Genomic DNA, 5936 nt, shown 5'->3' on the forward strand with positions numbered 1-5936 from the left:
CACCTAGTGCAAAATGGAGTTTCCTTAACCATCACACTCTGTGCCATCAAAACACTTCTCCTTTATGCAAAGAAATTTTCATTTCCAGAGAATATAAGCAATTTGCTCCTTTTCAGTCTGTCACATGTGACAGCAGCAACCCCAGTGTTATGCCCCAGTGCTCTTTGGCAGATAGTTGGGCCTCATGTCTCTTCCTTTCTGGGAGAGTAGAGTTTATTCATGTTTCTTATGGTGGTTTGAATATGCTTGGCCATAAGAAGTGGCACTATTAGGTGTGACCTTATTGGAAGAGGTGTAGCCTTATTAGAGGAGGTGGGTCACTGGGGAGGCAGGGCTTTGAGGTCTCATATATATGCTCAAGTCTGGCCATTGTGATTCAGACCCTCCTCCTGGCTGCCTTTGGATCAAGACTTAGAACTCTTGGCTCCATTGTCATCAAGTCTGCCTGTAAGATGCCATGTTTCTCACCATGATGATCATGGACAGAACTCCTGCAACTGTAATCCAGCTTCAACAGAATGTTCGCCTTTATAAGAGTTGCCTTGGTCATGGTGTCTCTTCACAGTAATAAAACCCTAGCTAAAACATTGCTGTTGATACCTGTTCTCAGTTTGTTTATGCCTCTACTGAACAGGAATGTCTGCAAAACATATCACTACTCATTGCCTTTCCTCCATGGCCTTGTGGGCTATCCATGGGATCTTAAGATGGACAATCCTCCTGTATCTCTTCTGCATTGAAAACTTTTGTGCTTAACATAAAGTAGCTTACAACATAAGCATTCCATATAACCCCCAGGGACAGGCTATTGTAGAAAGAGCCAACAGATGTCTCAAACAATAGTTAGAAACACTAATGGGGGGAGGCTCTAGCCCTTCCAATTATCTAAACAAGGCCTTGTTTACATTAAAAATTTGTAATTGTATGGGAGATGGTGGTGTTTCTGCCATGAAAGGGCACTAGTCACCAAAGAGGAGTAACTAGTAAAGTGATATGGAAAGATGTCATGATGGGAAAATGGTTTGACCCACACCCAGTGTTATTGTGGAAATAAAGATACACATGTGTTTTCCAAGAAGGTGTGGGTCAGCCACTTTGGCTGTGAAAATCTGTGAGTCTAGTGGAACAAGTTTTGACACCAGTCATACACATTGTTTGATCAGCATTAACTCTGTTCAATGGACTACTGTTGGTTCCATGGAAAGTAACTACATAGGATGTTAGAAAGCGCTGGATCTTCATCCTCGAGCTGGATGAAGAACCTATGGGAATTGGCAGCTGTCATTGACCTTTTAAATCCTACCAGTTAGTTAATTGCTGACCTCAGTGGAGCTTGTAAAGGAGGATTATAAGCCTGCATTCAATACCTCTGTGCTATCTTGACTGGTCCCTAAACATTAGCTAAAGCCCTAACCTTCTCTATTGCCTGTTTAAAGTGTAACCCCGCTGCTTGTATTATTTCTGCCAGCATGTGGGAGGATATTCTTATACTTTCTCAACCAACCTTCACTTTGGTACCTGCTAATATTTCTGGGCTGTGGTACAAGGATGGTGAGCTGCAAGAAATGAAAGAAATCAAGGATTTATTGATCTCACCTAAAAGAGTGATAGGAATTGATTGATCCATGTGAGATAGTCACCAACCACCATACTGGTTAAACCAATTAAAAGTGTGAGTTCATTAATCATGGCAGAGTGAGAGCAGTCTAACACCTCCAAAATGCCTGTCTCTTGGTACTGAAGCTCAGGAGTACAGAGATTTTAAAGGCAAAACCGACAATTACATGGCCATTAGAGGGGATGGAGTCAGCTTGCAGCATCTGTCTTTTTGCAGAGCCTCACCATACAGTAAAGACACAACACGTCAATTATTTCTGATTTATGCTTCCTCTAGTTATTTCAGTTTTATGTTTTAGCTTGTGCAGATATTAATTATTTTGGTCAATGCATTTGGGCCACGGTCAGGGTCACATACAGCTTCAAAAGTATTGCCAAGCCAGCTGTGCCTATCAGTGAATGGGTGGGAGGCTGAGAGGTGTCTAGGCACACACAAGACAGATATCAGAACAAGATGGCATTCCTATAGTCAGACTGATTTTAGCTAGAGTGGCAGCAGCAATTACATTAGTGGTCACAGCTACCATCTTCATCCATCGTGTCCCCTCTGTCAGTGATCTTACATAATGTCCCCTCTGTCGGTGATGTCACAAAAAGCATCACTTATGCTCTCAAGGACCACATAGATATTCAACAAAAAATAGGTGCGTGTCTTAATTCTCTTGAAGCTACAAGTAGTTCTTGGGTGATGAGATCTAGGCCTTACTACAGAGATTGGATTTAATATGGATTACCAACACATAGTGTGAGAATGAGTCTTTATAATGAAAGAAAATATAAATTAGAATTAATTAAGGCCCACCTCCTGGGTGCTTGGGCCCACAATTATGATAGTGTGAATGTGGCTTCATTACTGTGGCACAGCCTAGATCTAAAAAAGGCTTCTGATCAGTATCTTACTTAGGGTTTCTATTGCTGCAGCAAAACACCATGACCAATAAGCAAATTGAGGAGGAAAGCATTTAATTTGCCTTATACCTCCATATTGCTGATCATTATCGAAGGAAGTCAGGGTATGAACCCAAAGGGAGGAGCTAATACAGAGGCCATGGAGGATGCTGCTTGCATGGCTTGCTCAGCCTACTTTCTTATAGAACTCAGGACCACCAGTCCAGGGATGGTCCTACCCACAATGGGCTAGGTTGGGTCCTCTTCCATCAATCACTAAGAACATTCCCTACAGCTGGATCTAATGGGGATATTTTCTCCATTAAGATTCTGTCTATTCAGATAACTAGTTTTTGTGCCAACTCAACATAAGACCAGTCAGCACAATCAGATTATTTCCCTGGCTATTATTGCACAAATGATCTTCAATGTGGTTTGAGGCTTCAATTCCTTTATCTTGTTAAAATGTCCCCTTTTTGTTTCTGCTGGGCATAGCAGCTATTATGTTTCTTCTAATCATCTTTACCGATGATGCGGGAAAATACCTCTGGACTAAGCATGAAGATTCATCGTGGACATCTAAAAAATTAAAGAAAGGGATGTGGAGTTGTGGAAAGCAGCATTAGCTTGGACAGAGTGACAGACAGAACAGAGCTATGGACAATAGCATGGCCATACCTCCAAGCAGTTTCCATTATGAAGAAGAGACATGTCCCTTTCCCGCAAACAGACAAATACGTTTATGTGAATATGACTTTTAGTTAAGAACAGTGTTTAACAATAGTGTAAGGAACCTTGGAGTTCACTCAGAACACCACAAGGCCAAGTTCTCAGCACAAAGGAGATTTATTTGTCCCTGAGGGAGAGAGGACAGGGAAAAGGGACAAAGATAGGAGACAGAGGAAGAGGGAAAGGGAAAGGATATTTGTCCTAGGGGACAAAGGACTGCTTTTCACTAGGGAAGAGACAGATGTGGACCAAAACCAAATGGCGGCTTATCAAGGTAAAAGTAAATAAACACCTCATTCTAACATAGAGTTTCCACTTTTATCTTTTAAAACAGTCATCCATGTAGCAGAGGATGGTCTTATCTGGCATCAATAGGAGGGGAGGTCCTTGGTCCTGTAAAGGGTTGATGCCCCAGTGTAGGAAATTGCTAGGCAGTAAGACAAGAGTAGGTGGGTGGTGGGGGAGCACGCTCATAGAAACACGGAGGAGGGATGATAGGATAGGAAATTTGCTGAGGGGAAACAGAAGGGGGATAACATTTGAAACGTAAATAAATAAAATAACCAATAAAAGAAAAATTTTTAATTGAGAATGTTAATTAGATGATCCTGAAAGATCCTGACAGAATGTAAAAGGTCACAGAAGCCCTGAAATTGGCAAGATAGATTTCATTGTTAGAACTAGCTTCACTGATTTAGAAAAATAGAGGTGCACAATGCTCTGGCCACTCCTCGAACCTGTGTGTCTGCCAATGTTCTGACCAGGTGTATGCCCACTGATGAAGCCCATTGCCAGGTGTTTGTGATATTGGTTGCTGAGAAAGAGTCAGAAAATCTCCCCAGCGACCACAGCCCGGCCAATCCTGAGTTGCTACACCTGCACCAGACTCTTTCCTTGTACCCTTCCCATACCCATTTCTTGAGAATAGACATTGTTTAGATCTGGAAATCCCCTACTCTCCCCCTTCTCTTTTCCTCCCTGAGGGCCTAAAAAAACTGGGACCTCTTTCCCCTCTACCCCTGCGTGGGATATGAGTCATCCCCAGAGCTCTGGCTTTCCCTGAATAAAGCCTCATGTGGTTTGCAACAAGCTCGGTCTATCATGAGTTCTTGGGTGTCCGCTATTGTCCTGAGGCCTGAGCAAGGGGCTCCTCTCGGTGTCTTTCAATCCAAAGGGGACTTGCCTGTTGGACTTCAATATTTTGATAGCTGGACCTTGGTAGTAAGCCCCAGGAGGCTTAATGAGGCCAAATAAGGGACTAGACTATGGTGGCTAGCTTTTAGGAATGTAGTCTAATGGTTTTTAGCAAGTCAGAGCTAATGACAGAGCAAGGCAAAGCCTGCCAGAGCCATGTTTGCTGTGTTTGGGCTGACTAGAGTCCTTTCAAATAGGCTACTCACAATTTTCCTGTCCCTGAAAGAACCTAGTGGGGAAACCCCCACTCAACTCCCGATTCAGCATACACCCATTCGGCATACACCCAAGAATCACGAATAGAACACAACACCTTGATGTAACCACATGAGGTATTTTAATGGCAGAGCTCCGGGTCGAAACGTATCTCACACAGGAGACAGTGGATTCGACCACGAGGCTTGGAAGCTAGGGGTTTTTATAGAGAAGGAGTGGGGCTGGAGGAGGAATTGGCACGGTTTCACATGATTGGTCCATTTAAACATCAGCAGCCTGAGGTCAGAGGGGTGGGAGATAGGGAGGCGATGGGCCTGCCCGGGCATGTCCTGGTCTGTTCTGCTATGTTCTCAGCCCCAGGTTTCAAAGCTCACAACCAACTCTTTGGGCTATTTGACATACATTTCATGAATCACAGGTCTCAAGTTTTATTTCCTTTCATTCCCCTCTTCTTCTGTTTAGACTAATTCTAATCATAGAATTTTAGAAATTGGTGTCCCCTAACTCTTCATCTACTTGAACTATAGGTTGATATTGCCTTTGAAGAACCATGAGTTTTAGTGTATCAATTCTACTCTGGATGAAAGCCACTCCTCTATTTATTATACAAGGGCCGAAAACTAAAGCTAAGCACATCATAAGGATTGGTCCGGCTACAGCGGAAATCAAAGAAGTTATCCAAGATGGTCGTGACTCAAACCATGACTCAAACCACCCCCATTGAGCATCCCGTTCCTGTTTCCTTCGCTCTAATCTTTCTCTCAGTTTCTGCATAGAGTCTCTAACTATTCCTGTATGATCTGCATAGAAGCAGCANTCTTCTTTAAGGGCAGCACACAGTCCTCTTTCCTTTAGGAACAACAAATCAAGACCTCTCCTGTTCTGCAAAACTACCTCAGACAGGGAGGTCAAAGATTTTTCTAAAGCGTCAATGGACTTCTCTATTGCCGCTAGGTCTTCATTGACAGCATCCCTCAAAGACTGAATTCCCTGTCTTCCTTCTATCAAAGCTGACACTCCTGTCCCCACTCCTACTGCCATACCTATTCCCATGAATGCAGCCAGGGTTAAAGTAATTGGTTCTCTTTTTGACCGCTGGCCAGCATAGCTTTCTTCTAAACTGGATGCAGGGTGATAATATATGCAGGATAACAGCTGGATCATGACACAAAAATCATGAGATGAATTAAAAACCTTAGTTGATACACAGGGAGTAAGTCCTGTATTGCAAGCCCACCATCCAACTGGGGAAGATACAAGATAGTAATTAGCTTACGTTCTGGACACGGACT

The sequence above is a fragment of the Mus caroli genome, chromosome 18 (genome assembly GCF_900094665.2).
Source record: "Mus caroli chromosome 18, CAROLI_EIJ_v1.1, whole genome shotgun sequence".
Taxonomy (NCBI): Eukaryota; Metazoa; Chordata; class Mammalia; order Rodentia; family Muridae; genus Mus; species Mus caroli.